The 18,602-nt window shown below is 43.4% G+C and overlaps 1 protein-coding gene across 1 annotated transcript in view; it reads right to left on the minus strand.

Annotated features, from left to right (window-relative positions):
• Positions 1-18,602, minus strand: part of PAK1 (p21 (RAC1) activated kinase 1) — a 110,101-nt gene that overhangs the window by 90,677 nt on the left and 822 nt on the right. Inside the window, exons 2-3 of the mRNA XM_074572356.1 lie at positions 11,120-11,203; positions 6,188-6,326 (exon numbers count right to left, since the gene is read on the minus strand). The gene's annotated coding sequence lies outside the window, so the exon portion shown is untranslated. The remainder of the gene's footprint in view (positions 1-6,187; positions 6,327-11,119; positions 11,204-18,602) is intronic.

Below are 18,602 nucleotides of genomic sequence, written 5' to 3' on the forward strand. Positions count from 1 at the left end.
GTTTCAGGGCCGACCAGGTTTCAGCACGAGCATGTGAGAGTTGCTCTGCCGGAATCCGTTTGACATTGGCAGAGGAGCAGTATCACAAAATCCAGCAGGACTCACTCATTCTGATGATGAAATGCCGAGTAAGCGCTTTCACAATGCTGGGCTAATCTTAACGCTGATGTTTGCGATCTAGAAGGACGCGAGCTATACAACTAAAGTAGGCATGTCACCAAGGAAGATCGGAATGCTTCCTGATTGGTCTTCCAGATAATTATTTCATTTGCTTCTAACAGAGACTAGCTTGCAATTCAAGTATTATATGGTTTTCTTCGTTGCAAACTGCAATTAAGGAATCAGATGGCAAGATATAAATCATCTCCCAGGATCAGCTAGGAAAGAATGGTGAAGCCAGACAAACTTAGGGATTCAAATTAATTTGCTCCCTTTATTGCCAGGCAGTCTCAAATGCAAAGAGGAAAAAAACAACATAAATATATTTATAAGTTAAGGTAATAAATTAACACCTGCATGCTAAATTAATTTGTTAAATTTGCTAAATTAAAATACTAAATTCGGCTCAGTCACTTAGCAACAGCTGCATCAGTTTAAGACGTTGCCATTCTGCAGCTGTTCGCCGTCACCTCGGGCTGGAGCTCCCATCCCTCTCGCAAAGTCAGCAGAAGGAATGTGTGCCTACATTTTACCTGCTCCTCTCCAAAATCCAGCGTCTTCACTCAGATGCATCTTTATCAACCATCTACGAGCTTGGCTTTGTCACCAGGTAAAAGCCCAAGCACGCGTTCGTTCTGACAGCTCTGATGTGAAGCAGTAACCCGCACCAGAGGGGCAGAACAAGCCACAGCAATACTCACCGGAGTGTATCCATCAATGCCTGCAGCTAAGATGAAAGCAGAATTGCGAATAAGTGTGAAAGTGCCCAAGGAAATAAGAACAAGAAAACTTTTACTGAGTTTTTGTCATGGTGTAACAAGTTAGGAATTACTGGGCCCAAAAAAAGGAGCCTAAAGGTTGGAGAACGCCTCAGGGGAAAAAGAGCTCTAGTCTTGGTCCAAGCTCTCTTGACTATTTAATTGCAATGCTGCTGCGCCCGTGGTTATTCACTTGTTTCCTGATGTGACTGTGTGCGCTGTGGTATGTGTTCAGTTCAGCGCCATCCCCTGTGAAGCAGGTGTGCTTGGAGCACAGCTTCCAGACCACAACCCTCAGCAGATGCCAGCAAGGGAATGGCATCTGAGGATCCCGGGCAGGGTTAAGAGCAATACGGGAGCTGAACTGCTTGCCAAGACAGCATCCGGCCGGATGTGCACAAAGAAAATTCAGAGTTCTGCCAGATGGAAAGAAATCACTTGGCTGGTGATTTTGGAGGACCATGCTTGTGAACCTACACACCTAAACTCCAATAGGATATTTCTTAAAATTTAATATTTTGATCCTTAGATATTCCTATCAGGGAATACCACTGGAACAAATTACAGTCAGAGAAAGAGAACCTCTGTGGGCTGGTGTTCACATTTTCATGTTCAAGTGGATCACAGAAGTGGCCTTCTGGGAGCTGCAGCATCTCCAACTTCACTGAATGCTCCTGGGGAGGGCATCATGTTGTATCTAGAGCAATAGAGGAAGACGGTCTGCCAGGGATCACCGTTTGCTGTTCATCAGGCTGGAACTCCCTCAAACACCATGATGCTTTTTCCCATGCTGTCCTTCAAGAGGAAGAACTTAAGAGTATCCATAAGAATAACACTGCAGCCTCCTTCACATCATACTAAAATTTAGGCTAAGGAGGATGCCTTCATACCGCTCAGCCACAAGGACGCAGTTGGGATGCTGGAAATGCTGCTTATTTTACTAAGCATCTTCATTTTTCATTGTGTTGTCTCTCTTCATGAACAGAAAAAACCAGGAATCAGCCTTTCTGCTCTTACCCTGTGTATACACTGCACAGTCACAAGGGATGCCACAATCCCTTTGCCCAGGGAAGTGGTGGAGGCACCATCCCTGGAGGTATTCAAAAGCCGGGCAGACGTAGTGCTTAGAGATATGGTTTAGTGATGGGTTTTGTCAGTGTTAGGTTGATGGTTGGACTTGATGATCTGAAAGGTCCCGTCCAACCTAGGCGACTCTATGATTCTATTCTATGATTCTAATCTCTGGCTGATGCATTTGAGATTTAAAAACCAAGCAGACAAAACATGCATCTGTCCCGGGCCATACAGTCATTCAAATTCTGTTAAATGCACGCACGTGAAAATCGTACCTGAGCCACATGTATCATACAGACCAACATCCAGGTTTCCATCCGATGTTTTTATCTGTACCAACCAACGGTGAGGCCATGGCTTGTAGGTACCACCATAACACTAATTATGAGTAATAATAGCTTGCCAAGCCCAAGCTCACAGCTCCAGCATGACACACACGCTTCCCAACTGCCTAATGGTACTGAAGAGAGCAGGAGTTATTTTGTGTTTATTTCCACTGGGGGCAGCCCATCCTTGTGTACGTATGGAGGAAAACCACTCAACATTGCAAATATGTGACTAGGCATCGTAAATATACCCAGGAAAAAGACCTAATAAGCTAAGCAGGCCTGATTCTCCTCCACTCAGTATCCTCCACAGTCATTTGTGTTATGACATGGAGTATCAAGAGTTCATCACCTTTTTTAACCTCTATTTTGTTCTGCACCACAGGTACATATAGAAATCAGAGCTACGCCACTAGTAAGCCCACTTAAGCTTTTGTTAGCCTATGTAGGAACTGCATGTGGTTCCTTCCTGCTACAGGAGCTAAGTTTCCTTCAGCAGCCAGTCCTCATGCATAAGTAAATGTGGCACAGAATATTTGTGGGGAAACATGAAAAAGAAGTAAACAGGATGCTATTCTTAAACAAATTCTGATCACAGATTGCCAGTGGCTATATTTTCTTCCTTGCTTTCTTCCCCAAATCCTGTAAAATAATGTGATGACTAAGAAGATCACGAAACCAGCAGCAGGTTATTAGGCCCACTTACTAAGGGAAAATAAATTTAAAAGCATAAATTTAAGTTACTTAAAAAAATAAATGAGCTCAGCAAGCAACTCTAATCCTCAAAAACTGTATAGGAAATCCTCCGTTTCCAAAGTGTTTCCCCCTCCTTAGCCTTCCAGTTTTGTTTTGGTTTGTTTTTGTTTTTTACCAGCACAGCTATTTGCAGGTGTTGAGGGTGAGCAGAAATGCAGCTGAAATCACTGCTTTGTATGGGCTGAGGAATGCTTCTAGCAGATTCCAACTGGAGAACAAGTCTCCTGTCTGGCCAGGCACTGTCAAATCAAAGACTCTGCTGTTTTACCTGACAAACTGCGTTGTTCTGCTGCCAAAACCTCCTTCTCCTTCCACACTGACCCTTTCCCTTCTGACTGTCCCAGCCTACCTGTCCTGTTCTTCACCCACTCCAACTAGTGGAAGAGAGCCCACCCAGTCCAAACAAGGAACTTGGATTTTCTGCCTAATTCCCAGAGCATTTTTTCAAGCACATCCAGATTCTGGTATACAAATCAGGTAGGTAAACCCAAGACTACCAGAGAGATTTCCCTTTTAGGTCCACTCTGCAAACCACTTCCCAAACCAGCTAATTAAGTCTTGGTCTTCGTCATATAATACTAGAAAATTGACCTTTTGTAGACTTACAGGCACTACGGAGAGAGTGGAATTTGCACTTGCCCTGGACTTACCAGCAGACCACGTCAAGCATTCAGTCACTCCATCCAGTCATAGCCAATTTAGCATATCCAAATCATGCAGGCCTCAAAAAACATGCACAACCTACACACATGCAGTGACGACATCCCGACATCTGCTACTCCTCAACCCAGATGGAACCTGGCAAACCCAGGATACGGTTCGCCCCCTTTGCTGCTTACCTGCACGTTTTCGGCGAGTCTTTTCCTTTGCAACCTGTTTAGTTTGACGTAGATAATGTGGCACAAAACCAACCGGTTTAACGGGCTCACGGGGCACAATCATGAAAAATCCCAAGTAAGTAGGGAACTTTGAACTCGCCTGTTTACATCACCACTCTTACCATAATCCTCACTTTTGCCTGTTTTGACTCAGTTTTCTTTCTGGCAACACGCCAACTACTTCACTGAAGTCCTGAGAGATCACATTTTTCTTGTCAAAAACCAGTTATTTTACAAAATAAGAATATACCCTTATTCTGATACTATCTATTTTGGTTAACTCCTTTTACTTTTTACCTGATCTCCACTTGCCTCTAAATTCACCGGATTTGTTGTAAAGCTTCCACTTCCATCAAGGCCAGATTAGCGGGTCTGAGAGGCTTACTGGCTCAGCTGCGGTTTGCTGGTTGCTCTGCAGGTTGGCCAGAGAAGAACTAGCACACTTGAGACCTCTGTTCCACAGAGATTTGGGTTTTCTTTAAAGTAATTTGCCTTTTTGCTTGCAATGCAATCCCAAAGACAGCATTATATAGCAGCGAAATCACAATGTCAAAGTGTTACTTACACTTGGATCGCAAGAGAACAGTTTTGATAAGTATGCCCACTATTTTTGTTTGCTGTGGTGTCACCTTCTGTGGTGGGGGGGGACGACACACATCATTAGGAACATCTACACTAGCACTTCTCCCTTATGTAACGACGTAATCATTTAAGGTGTGATCACTGGTACTTACTGCAGATCAAAAGAAGACAGCTGATGAAACCGAAGTTTGTCTGAGTGTGTGAGATGACTTTTCTTGTTATTTCAATCGGAACGGAAAGTTTTGATCCTGCAGTTCATCCACATGCCTGCGAACTAAGCCAAACTCTCCTGTCAGTCACAAGTTTGCCACACGCGTTACACCAGAGTCACTCCAGGTGTAACTCTACAGACTTCCACACAATCAGACCACAACAAATTTAACCCGCTGTTATCTTTTTCTTTAATTTTAACTAAATCTTTTATCCAGGCTTTTAGGGTACGGCAGACACTTAAGTGGACATCACAACCTCCCTGTATTAAACATATCAAATAAGTTTAAAGAAAGGGAAGATGGAGCTGCCAAAAAACGTACTGACTTTGAAGAGCTGCACCGGGAGACCTGAAGACCGCTGGAGCAGAACGATGGCTGGCATCCCCAGGGAGTGAGCTCCACAGACAGTCCTGACCTGAGGAAGCTCTATTTTCCCAGCTCAGTCAGAGGGGACCGCAGGATGAAGAACAAGACAGCCCGACTGTCCTTGACCGCCTGCCTGCCTGCCTGAGGAGATGAGTGATGGTCACTCGAGCGTTTGCAGGGAAGACGATTCTAGCTGTTTAATGTGTTACAAAACCAAGCAGCTTATCTAAGAAATGCAGAGAAGCCAGAAACTTTCACGGTCACTACTGCGTGCCCAAATCATTCTGAGCTCTGTGGGAAGGAGAAGAATGGATGTCTTCAAAACCACAAGCATTTACAACGAAACAAAATGACAATCTGTATTGTCTGTTAGCAACACTCAGCCCGCAACATCCAGCTGGGAAGTTCTGACATGCCCCAGTGAGGCTTAAGGATTTTAAAAGGTTTTACGTTACAAATTATTACCAACCATCTTTATCACCACAGAATTGAGAGTCCTAAGGTGCTAACACAGGACAGTACAAATTGTTCAAAGATAACACGTCTCCGGTTCTGAAAAGCTCACAGTCTAAATAGACAAGTCTGGGGCTACACACCACTATTCGTGTTCCCAAAACAAAGTTCATACATCTCAGTTTTTTTCAAATTTGGCGCAAGTCAGTAGTAATGGAAACATAGGGGCTTCTGACAGCTATTCCATGTTGTGACTGCAAAGCCTGACAATCCTTGCCTAGGGCTTCCAGGCTCTACCTCTATACAAAAAATACACAACATCAATTAAACACACAAAAAGGACGTGAAAAGAACACTAATGAAATTAGCAAATCCAAGCATTCAAAAGCTAGGAAATACCAAAGCGAGTGTCAGCTGCACCACCTTAATTAATGCCCTTTGCATATATACCTTATAATGGATTTTAATTATCTTGAGTTGGTGCTGGATTTCCACAGATCCCCGCTTCCTCATTTGGTTCACAAGAAGAACAACACTCACTCAAGGAGAGACCGGTGTCATTTTCTTTATGCATCAAATTTAGATAGTCTGAGTCTTAAGTGAACTGGAAATACAGATCTTACCACGACGCACAAACTCATAATTCGGATATCTCAGGGATGTGGCAGTAATCCAGCCTTTGAAGCAACAGCAGCTCAACTCCTTTTTTCCTCCTTGTTTCATGCATGTTCCAATGCCATATTCACTGCAGGCTGGCCAAACCTGAAGACAGAAAATATTAATTTATTCTACATTTTTCTATTATTTTCATCATAATAGAACTTCAGCATGTCTTTCTTATTTTTATAATACCCTAGACAGGGGAGAAGTAATCTCTCCAGTCCTATAGGGAACATCTCTTGCTCAGTCTCAGTTTCTCACTTCCTATACATCCTGTCATTTCTGTTTGGTTTGTCCGATATATTTGTCCCCACGCACACCAGACTGTTTAGGTAAATCTGTCTCTACTCCCCCACAGCCAATCCAACACTTTCATAAGGCCAGTCCTAGTTTCCTGTTCATGTCCCCTCTCTCCCACCATCTTCTCATCCAGTCTCTGTCATTCTCCCACCCACTGTTTTATTTTGCTGTTGAAGTTCAGGACAATCTCCCCAGAACATGAGAAGTGAGATTCTTTTTCAAAGGCTTCTGACTTGGCCAAATTTAGGTCAATTTTCACGGGCACAAGAGGCACAGTCCTAACACAAAGTCCATCCTCTTGCCAAACTGAAGAAACACAAAAGCATTTGTGTTTCTAAGATGTTTTAAAACTGAAAACCAACCTATTCTTCTCTTTTCATGCTGGGAAACAACTGAACAGCTCTGGCTGAAATTTCAGGGGGAGGTAGGGATGAGTCAGTTCAAGACAGAACCTTGGATGAAAAACATAAACGTTAATTAAAACTAAATAGGGAGCCTCAAACAGAGGCCCCATTACAACTGGTTAAAGGAAAATAATAATTTTTATTGCAAATTATGCTTTTTTGTGGTCTCCGCATGAGCTGTGATTACCCTGGTAAGATATCAGTCACATTTCTGAAGAAATTTCACTGAATGACAGAATGGTTCAGGTTGGAAGGGACCTTAAAGATCATCCAGTTCCAACCCCCTGCCCTGGGCAGGGACACCTCCCACCAGACCAGGTTGCTCCAAGCCCCGTCCAACCTGGCCTTGAACCCCTCCAGGGATGGGGCAGCCACAGCTTCTCTGGGCAACCTGGGCCAGGGGCTCACCAACCTAACAGTCAAGAATTTTTTCCTGAAATCCAATCTAAATCTACCCCCTTTCAGTTTGAGGCCGTTGCCCCGTGTCCTATCATTACACTCCCTGATCCGGAGTCCCTCCCCATCCTTCCTGTAGGCCCCCTTTAGGGGAGTGGAAGGCCGCTATGAGGTCTCCTCGGAGTCTTCTCCTCTCCAGGCTGAACAACCCCAACTCTCTCAGCCTGTCAAATTTGCAAAGTTACGGTCTACTGACTCTTGACATCAGTTCATTAGATTCATCTCAGATTGTAAACACCAAGAGAGGGAATCAGGTTTTCACATGCACGAATACATTTTAAATACGTCTTGAATGCATTGCATCCTTTAGCATACAAAGGCTGCCTTTTTTTAATTTTTTTTCTCCACACTCTCTTTTCATCAGAACCAGCAGGATTCGTTTTCCATGGAGTATTACCAAGTCTAGTTTCTTGGTTCATTATAAGTCTGTGTCTTGGAATCTTAAGTATTTGTTATCCTTGTTACTGGTGGCTTACCAGTTTGAGATTGCGGAATTGGACTGGAGCGAGCGCTTTCACAAACAGTGACGCAGAACCCTACACAGCCAAGATTTCTTTCAAGTCCTAGCTCATAAAAAAGAAGCTCAGGCTCTGTCTCTTTAAGGTATATTTACTTATGAAAGAAAACATACATCTGGCTCCCTTTGCTGACCTTCAGTTTCAGTTTTGCTCTAACATGCAAGTTGGTTTTCCGTATCCTAGCTGGGCCTGATTTTCTTTTGGGGGGTTGGGCTGAAGATTCTGCCGAAAACAGACTAACCAAGACATGGCATTTCTGAGATCCTCTGTTTGATCCGCAGCTTAATTAAAATCCACTCTTCCCATTTATATTTATTGTTTAGACAAATTACGTAGGGTCAGTTTTCCTCTGGCACAGCCTAGTGAGCCCTGACACAACTGGTAACTTGATTTTGGCTTTTCTTTAAGATTGCTTCCCAGGTTTCTTGGAGGTTGTTACATTTCAGCAAGGAAAAGTATTAATGAGAGTAAATAAGCCCACACAGGTTTTAGCTGCAATTCTAGTAACGTAACTGACATCATGACTGGAAATGAAGCCCCGAATCATGAATGCTACTAAACGCATGGGAATCAAAGCTTAAAATAAACGTGTTTCGTTTTTTTGCGTAGAAATCTTCTCCTACTTTGCATTTTACACTTACGTCTTTCCATTTGTTCTTGTGTCAACATTGTCTTTTACATTAAATAGGTCGTCTTTCTGCAGAACATTAGCTTGCTCCATGTATTCTGAGGCAGCAACCAGAGACATTTTAAGATTTCATTTGCCTTCATCTGGGCGCATCTTAGCGCTGGTCCACAGTACGCTAGCAGCTGGCAACTGCATCCAGATGTTTTACCTCCACTCTTTCTGCAAATCTCCTCTTTTTAATCAACATTTTTTTCCTTAGGCCCCAGTACCTGCCTTTGTGATTCATACTATCAAACTTCACTTGATTTCTATCACCCCAATGCTCAAGGTTATGCAGTGCTTCCTATAGGAATTTCCATCCTTCCTTTGTTTTGATATTGCCTTCCAATTTTATGTCATCAGTAAATTTAATTAGCAGATTGTGTCTTGCCTGAAAATTAGCCCTGAAAATATTGTTCATTTATTGTTTTCATACATTTTGTTTGTATTATATTACTGCTTCTGGCTTCCTTATAAGCACTTGACAAGCCTATAACCACATAGATCTTATAAAAAAAAAGTGTTTATCTAAGCGGCACAGTTGTTACTGCTCCTGTCACTTTTTCCATCAGAGATCTTCTATCAATCAGCTTTAAAATTGTCATTGTTCAGAGTTACAAGGCCACTAGCCAGACCGGGAAATTGTGATGGCACATTAGTCCAATTCCAACTAAAATGAAACAAACTCATTTGTCAAGTCCGTAATACTACCCACTGAGAAGAAAGGCATTGGCTCATGTTTCTCAGAACTATTTTTTCCCAAGATTTCTGAAAACTCATTTCAGTCACATACTGAATTGTTTTCCGAAATCCTGAGGGTTAGAAATCAGAGAAGGTGGGAGAAAATGGGTGTTTATAACAAAAAATTCCAATTCTGGGAAAGCAGTGGCATCACAGAAAATTAGCAATTGTCTGCAGTTATGCACTGGCTGAATCTGGCCAATTTTTGTTTAAAGGTGACATGGAAGTTCAGGCTTCAGAGCCTTTAACGTGGCACCTCTGACCAGGCTAAAACTCATACAAAGGTAGAAACAGAATAATTGGGAAGTGGCAGGCTTGTCACAGAAGTCGTTTCAAAGATACGGTGTCTCGATGTTGTCTTTATAACAAGTTCCCTCTTATTATCTGTCTTGAAGGATGATTCCTAACATCTTACTGAAGAAAGAAAGTCTCTTGATACTCAGCGCCCTCATCTCACCCTCATGAAAACTTTAAAAGCTTCAGCTGATCAACGTTGGGTCCAGCATGTCCACAGCAAACAGCAAAACTATTGCCCTCCTTTACGGCACACCCAAGAAGCAGCAACTGAAGGTAGAAAAAAACAGCCAACAAAATCATACCCAGTGACCTGAGCACAGACTGTGTGCTCTCTAGACAGCTGCTGGGTTACACTTTCTGGTATCACGGTTCTCAGGTTTACCAATAACTTGAATTGGCTGCAAGGGGGCACCCTGGGGGGGTCCGTACTTTCCTTTGATCTCGTGACCACGATACAAACTTGGGAGCCAAGAGGCCTAGATGCTGCTTAGTCGCTCCACGTAATCCACAGCCTTCCTGTCATCTCAGGCAAAGCATTTAACTATCTGTTGATTTACGACCCAGTAAAATGAGTAATTTTCTACTGCATCATGTAACAGTGCTGTGAAACATACTTTTAATGTTCATGTAATATTGCAAGATCATTGCTATTACTAATTCTTTGTATTACATTAGGGTTAGAGATCCCATCTGAGATCTGATTGCTTGCCACACTGCAATGATAATCCATACACCCAAGTGTTCACGCTGTAAATTGACCAGTAGAAGGATGCGGACAAGCAGAACAGGAATCAAATCAAGACCACAACACAAATAATTACACAAAAAGGATTAGATTGCACTTCTCAACTAACATACCAATGTTTTGCTACCAGATTATCTCATCTCTCTCAACTAAATTATGACTACTGTATAGAAGAAGTCCACTCAACACCTCTTCTTACACTGGAAAAAAAATATACATTAAAGTACAAAATATAAGCGAACAAAAGATGTGGTAATACCCCATAGAAAAAGTACTGTATCTGCTTGAGTGAAATGAAAGGAACACAGTTCTGTTTCATAAGATTTAATCTTATTAAGCTTTCAAAGCAATTATGTGAATGCAATGATAAAGAGTCATGAGATGTCTCCTAGCGCTAGAAGCAACAACTTCACTACCATCAACTTCTGCCACGGGGAGCTAGTCACTCAAATTGATCTTCCTGTCTTAACGCTTAAGTTTTTCTTTGCTTCAGCTTCACGGCATCAGGAGCAGACAAAGAACAAATGCACCTTAGCGACAGGGGCTCCAGCAAAGATGAGCTTACAAAATGCTCTCTCTGAAGAAAACCACAAAGGACACAAGCATGGTACAGCACAAAGGGAACACATAAACATAAAACGAGGCATAAGTCAGAGTCATGTTCCTTTTCCACAGTTCCACAGTTTTTCCTTTGGCATCAGAAGCAGACAACATCAGAGCCAACTAAAAGTTGTGATCGTTCCCTTTGTATCTGTTTCTTCACTCACCTTTGGTCAAGCTTGCTGCCGCAGCTGTCTGATTCAAATCCTAAGACGGGTTGCCTTCTTTTTTCTCTTAAAATCTTTCATCACCTGTTCATAAAGAAAAGCAGAGCTCCCATTTGCTTTCTGAACTACGGCTATTGTATTTTTGAGGCTATAAGCAACATATGAGTCATTATCACTAACAACTGAGAGAGGGAGAACAAAAGACCTCACTTCTTTCCCACAAAGAAGCTTCTGGCACACTTGCTAACATACATCTTTTGATAAATGCTTTCATACTTGTCAAGCGAATGTGATGTCTGATAGCAGTTCAGAAGGGCACTTGGCAGGTGTATTGCCATTATCAGTGAGACGATTTATACTTGAAATCACAGTGTACCTACAATTAAATTTTAATTCAAGAACTGCTTTGCCTGGGCTAAAACGCTGCTTTGGTCCAAAAAAGAACTACTGCTAGTACAAGCCCCCCTGCTCACACAGTACAGTGAATGCCACTCACAACCCAGGACAAAATCAAAAATGAGCGTGAACCAGGTTGAAAAGTCTTCACAGAGCTTCAGTCTTTCGCTAAAAGCAAGACAGCGTACTAAAGGACTGCTGGACCCCAAGTCTCTAACTCAGCCCAGCAAAAGACAAATACGTATTTAAATATATTTTAGTGCTACATGAAACAATACAGTCCCTCTTAACCTTCTTCCTAGCCTTGAAACCAGATTTGTACAAAAACACTGATTTGAGCCGCTGTAAATTGCAGTGGCACTCTCCGTGTTGGTTTTGCTCCGTGGCACTTTACAGAGTCAGGGAAAGCTAATTATCAGTGACAGCAACTGCAATTCAGTAACGTCTCTCTCTTTACAAGTTCGGCAGAATATTGTGTTTTGCTCTTACATAATTATTGTTCTCAGAAACACCCACAGGTAAAAAGATAACACAGCAATGGTAATTTTTGTTATCTATGGCACTATGCATAATAAACAGAGAATTCAGTTTGTTGTTTTGGAGACTGTTGTTCTAAATACGCTTGAAAACCAGCCATTTCGCCTCAGGGCCTTCTACTGTGTTTACAGCATTTACAGTTCTTAGAAATATGGTTCTAAGTTATCTTAGATAATTAAGTAAGGTATGTTTATAAGCAATTTAAAAAATTGCACGCTGATCTCCTTCAGGACATCTTTACACTTCTATCAGGTATAACTTATTTTTTAATATTAAAATATTATTTCAAACTGATGGTGCCCTTGCAGGAGTAGCAACCTACTTGAAAGGAAAAAGAAAAGGGGATACACAGAGCGCAGAATTACAACAGAATTACTACAAACATACCTGAAGAAATATCATTAACAAATAGACTTCCGAGGCCACACGAGTAGGATGCTACCTGCTTTTAAATGCATATATAGCCCACGACAGGTGTAAAATAATGATCGGAGGAGCATGATGAGGCAGGGCATGTGATCCTGAAAAAAGAACTTGGGCTTGAGGAGACGTATCACCAGTGAGGAGACGTATCACCAGTGAGGAGACACACTACCTTGAAGGCCTGGCTCATTTCTGCAGACCTGGAATTTGGAAAAATATTTTGGAAGTTGCGTGCAACAGATATACTAAGACAATAAACCTTCACTTCATGGACTCCCTGTTCAATATAGGGACCGTGTTTTAAGGCAAACGGTTTGATTCCGGAACAAGCTTCAAAAAGATGGAAAGCAACAGCGCGTGAACAAAAGATGAAGGACTGCACACTGTGCAGTTTTTGTTAGCAAGTGCCACTTTACTGTCACGAATGGGGCTGTGGCAGCTAACAGCAACGCTTAAGAAAGGCCAAGCCAAGGATGATTTTGTATTACATCACCCAGAGTGGGGAAAAAAAAACCACCCAGAAATGGGCTTAAAATACAAGAGTCTTGAAAAAATGTGAAGCTTTTTTCTCTGCCTTTAGCTTTTTGTTTGCTGTAGCTTTTAGCCTTTTGGATTATGGCTTTGAGCTTGTCTTCAAAACCAGGAAAGTTACGTGCTTCTGGTTTTAAATCAAAACTGACAGATATAATCGCGTGAATTCAGGATCTTGGTCTGAGGGGGAAAGGAGAAATGTAGTGATGCTAAGAAATTTGAGAGCTTTGGCAGCATCAGTTAACGCAAGAGCCTTTTGTCAACAGGACCTGCCTTCAAATCATCATTTACTTAAAACTAATCTATTTGTGCTCCGGTTGTATTCAAAGTTTTCTTTAAAATCCCAAGTCTACACACTTCAGTAATTACAGGTAAGTTCCTACAGTAAAACATCTGGTTTTGTACAATGTTGAAAGATGTGTCTATTATTATGGAATAGTGATTTTATTTATATTAAATTGTGTATGTCTTGTGACATCAAAGATTATGAACTCCAGGTAGTTGAGACTTCCTTTCTCCATGATTCATGTCATCAAATAAGATTGCTTGTTATATTTTTAGGAAAAAAAAGTGCTCCCCATCAAAGCTAGCAGCATGATCAGAAAACAAAACTCAGTGGGAGAACTCATTTACTGAGCGGGGTCGGCCAGACATGACTGAAGAGAAAATAAACCTTCTGGCCCTTTGGTAGGAGGCAGTAACCTTTGGTAGCAGAGCGGGGGAACAGACGGGGGTAACCCCCCTTCAGTTGCTGTTGCCTAAACCCAACAGGGTTTGCAAATCCAGATTTTCAGTCTAGTGGATGGTCTAGTCTAGTCTCTGAGATTCCACCCACATCAGTAAATTAAACAAGTCTGGGACCATTCTCTGCCCCTGAGGCCAACTGGCAGAGGACATCCAACGTCTGTTCTATTACAGCCTCAAAAAGTCAGTGAAAGCACACAATCTGCCTACTGGGGATGGCAGGATGTATCCCTCAAACCATGCCCTGGAGCATTTTTGGAAACTGCTGATGGGCCCAGGCTAAAACCATGGAAGGATTAACGAGAATCAGGAGAAACAACTGAGTACCAGTGCTCAGGAACATCCCTGATGCTGTTTAATTTGCTGGTATTGGCAGAGCTTTAAAGAGCCTGTACATTTTTCACACTTTGATCTGCACTAATACCCTCATGGGGTCCTTACAGCAATAGCCCACACATGCCCTATTTCTTGCCCTAATATCAAGCACCCTTGGAAATATTGTCTAAAAGCTCACACTCGTGTCTACTGAGCAATTCCCCCAATGTCACCATCCCCGAGTCTTTCCTATCGCCCAGGCACCAGGATTACTGTCTGCAGAGCCGTATAGGTACAGCGGAGCTTCAGAGTGCCCTCTGGTGCGAGTCTGGCACCGATCTTCAACCGCTGCGAAAAGCAGACAGAAAGTGGTAATGTCATAGAATCATAGAATGGTTTGGGTTGGAAGGGACCTTTAAAGGCCACCTAGTCCAACCCCCCTGCCATGGGCAGGGACATCTTCAACTACATCAGGTTGCTCAGAGCCCCATCCAACCTGGCCTGGGATGTTTCCAGGGACGGGGCATCTCCCACCTCTCTGGGCAACCTGGGCCAGCGTCTCACCTCCCTCAGCATAAAAAACTTCTTCCTTAGATCTAGTCTAAATCTCCCCTCTTTTACTTTAAAGCCATTACCCCTTGTCCTATTGCTACAGGCCCTGCTAAAAAGTCTGTCCCAATCTTTCTTATAAGCCCCCTGTAAGTACTGGAAGGCTGCAATAAGGTCTCCCTGGAGCCTTCTCTTCTCCAGGCTGAACAACCCCAACTCTCTCAGCCTGTCCTCACAGCAGAGGGGCTCCAGCCCTCGGATCATTTTTGTGACCCTCCTCTGGACCTGCTCCAAAAGGTCCATGTCCTTCTTATTTTGGTGGCCCCAGAGCTGGAGGCAGCACTGCAGGGGGGCCTCCCCAGAGTGGAGCAGAGGGGCAGAATCCCCCCCCTCGCCCTGCTGCCCACGCTGCTGGGGATGCAGCCCAGGATACGTTTGACTTTCTGGGCTGCGAGCACACATTGCCAGCTCACGTCCAGCTCTTCATCCACCAGTACTCCCAAGTCCTTCTCGGCAGAGCTGCTCTCAACATTCTAAACCTCCACAGCCACTTGCTAAGAGAAGCTGCGCTGAAGCTCTGCTTGAGCTTACCAGGGCCTCTGCTCAAAAAGCTTTTCCTGTTTGGAGGCACTACTTCTAGTTTCTGTATCTAATTGATTTCCAGTGAAGTTTTAAATGTCAGTGGAAAGCTACTGATTTGTGGGGGAAACCAACTAAACCACAACAGGGAAAACGCAGGCACATGGATTCCCTGAGCTGAGCTACGGACTCAGCTCCTCTGCAATTATTCATTAAAGTGGTTGGAAGCGTTTGCCAGCACCTTCCAGCATGATAATGCCCAACTTCATCCCTGCGAAACCCATCCAAGAATTCTTGGCATGTTGTTACCCTCTGAATGACTCAGCCTCCCACTGGAAAAGAAAGTAGCTCAGGGAATTTTAGGAAGGAAGAGCTCTGAAACCATACACAGAGCTAAGAACAGTTTGCTGCATAAGTGCTACAGAAAGAGCAGGAAATAGGGGAGCTTGGGCAGAAAACGAAAGTAGGAATACACACAAACAGGAAAGAAAATACAAGCACTGATACACGTGTAAGGGAAAACGGGAGAAAAGGATGTGAAGTGACTCTGAGAAGGGGAGAGAAGAAAGTGGGGAGTATCAGAGAAAAGGAAAACTCTATACGTCCTGGAGTAGAGCAGGCAGGAGCATGAGGGAATCTGGTACGGAGGAGAGAGCAGACACGAGGATGACTTGGAATGAGACACAGAGCCGGCAGTGCCACGAGGAAGAAGAAACTGATGAGCTCCACTCGTTCAGTTACAAAAAACTATATGTTGTAAACTGAATTTTAAAATACATTCCAGGCTTGAATATTCGTTTTTACAAATTGCAAAATTATCTGGAAGTCCTATATTCTCACCTCTCAGTGGCAAAACACAAAATAAAGCTGCTATAGGAGCGCACCGAAAGCAATTGTTTGGAATGACACTACCCTCTGCTGGTCAAAAAATACAGTTATGCATACACCAGGAAGGTAAAATATTTGGAGCTGGTCATACAGGTAACTATGGCTTGCTGACCCCTTATTCATGTCATTTGCACCATCTGTCCTTTTTTAAAAAAAAAGTAATCAGTTCCAATCCGGACTTCAGTAACCCACCTCGAGACCATGCTGTTAAACGACACACCCACCTTATTAGTCTGTGCTTTAAAATGACACATTCATGACTGGTCAGAAACAGCCTGGCAATAATTTTTATGTTCTCGGGCAGTCTGCAAGAATAGGAACAACACGCATGTCTGTGCTTAGCTATGTAAACGAAGGAAGTAACGCAACACTAAATTCCCAAATTATTCCCAAATAAAACATAAAGCTATTACCAGCAATCTTCTGCTTTATCTCTCTGGAAAATAAGCTCTTCAGAACTGACACTCACTTTTCGTGTGTGCAACATAGCTCCTAGACCAACAGACTCTAGTCTCTAGATGTCACTTCAATGCAAGTATTTAATAAAAACCACTATACAGCGTGTAGGAAAGAAAAATGGAAGATAATTTTTCCAAGTTAGTGCTGACCACATCCATGATGGTGTACATTGTCTCCAATTAATTCAAAGCAGAGTGCATAAAGCTGTGGTCAGAGAAAAAAAAAAAAAAAGAAAAAGAGACGCCTATATATACATATTAAAAGCCAGCTTTCTTAGCCTGATCCTTACTTCTAACAGGACATTCCTTAATTTCATCTGGAATCTTAAATACCTAAAGGATAACTATTTTGTTGGGCTTTTTTCTTCCATATTACAGTTACAGAACATCACTGCTGAGAAAAGCAATTGCCTCAATTCAAGGTTTTCGTGAAGGTGCTTCCAGACTTACGTAATGAGTTAACACAGTCATAATGTCTCCTGCCTTGCCTCACTCACATTTCTTGACATCTGATCTTGTACAAATAATAAAAGCCAAATATTAACCACTCTGCCATTTTCTCCTTTCCTCTCTTTACATTGTCACTGTTCATCTGCTGGGGTTTTTTCCCCCCTCCTGTTAAAAACATCCCTATTTCTTATAGCCAAATGACCCCCTTGGAAGCTGAGCCTCTCAGATACTCTTTTAGCCCCAGAATTCTTAAGACCGGATGGTCTCAATGGTTCTATATTCCTGGAAATGACGAAGAGCTTGTCATGTTGCTCCCTCCTAGAGAAATGATTCTGTGTTTTGCAACTTTGATCTTTATGGTAGGCTGACCTTCAGCTAGAGGTAAGGGTTTGCTTTCATTGCTTGGAAGCAATGTATCTGTGTGTTACCTCCTTGCAAGAAATACACCGTGCAGACCTTGATCGGGCAAAAGTCATTCTTACCAGGCCATAAACTGTCATCTTTGATGCCACCTTGTGGCAAAAATACGGGATCCTAGAAATACTCAGCATTTGTCCCTCCTTGCAGGTGCATTTAACTGCAGCACAGCGGGAACTGCTGCCAGCAGCGCAATAGTTTTACAGTTCATAAAAGCAGGATTTTGGCACTCCTAAGAATGCGGCACCAGTCAGTGATGGAGAGGACGAAAAGCAGGAAAAACCACCATAAACCACATTTATTCTTTCCGCAGGGTGGAAAGTAAAGCGGTACCTCAAAGGACACATGGCACAACCTTTCGTGTGCTCAGAGCCCATGCGTTTATTTCTCTCTATCCTCCTGCAAAACGCTCGCCGTGAGAGGTACAGCCTGCCTCAGACACGTAACTGCAAAACAGCACTGCAGGGAGAGACGGAAGGAAAACTCAGCCACAGCCTAATAAGACAGGAAGCATTTATGCCAATTACCTCACACTAAACTCACCCTTTTCAGTTACTAGGCACAAAAAATTATCCTAAAGGAGGCCATGCCTATTTTTCAGGGCCGTCCCGAGGCCATTTGGCGCCTGCTACAAACACCAGCGTTACCACCTTCTGCAGCATGAGGACGCCGCCTATTTTTAGCGTTACTTCCCCTGGAGAAGCCCCAGAATCCCCCCCACCCGCCTCCAGCACGGCGAGGCTCCCGAGGAGAAGGGAAAACATTCCCAAAGCCTTCAGCCGGGCTGAGGCCAGCGGCAGCCGCCAACACCACCTCGGTTCTGCCCCCAGGGTGACGGGCAGGGGCCACTCCTCACCTCACCGCCTCTTACTTCATAGAATCATAAAATGGTTTGGGTTGGAAGGGACCTTAAAGATCATGCAGTTCCAACCCCCTGCCCTGGGCAGGGACACCTCCCACCAGCCCAGCTTGCTCCAAGCCCCGTCCAACCTGGCCTTGAACGCCTCCAGGGATGGGGCAGCCACAGCTTCTCTGGGCAACCTGGGCCAGGGGCTCACCACCCTCACAGTCAAGAATTTCTGCCTGAGATCTCATCTAAATCTCCCTAAAGTATCCATTACCTTGATCCACAGTCCCTCCCCACCTTTCCTGGGGCCCCTTTAGGGACTGGAAGGGGCTCTAAGGTCTCCCCGGAG

The sequence above is a fragment of the Larus michahellis genome, chromosome 1, assembly GCF_964199755.1.
Source record: "Larus michahellis chromosome 1, bLarMic1.1, whole genome shotgun sequence".
Lineage (NCBI taxonomy): Eukaryota > Metazoa > Chordata > Aves > Charadriiformes > Laridae > Larus > Larus michahellis.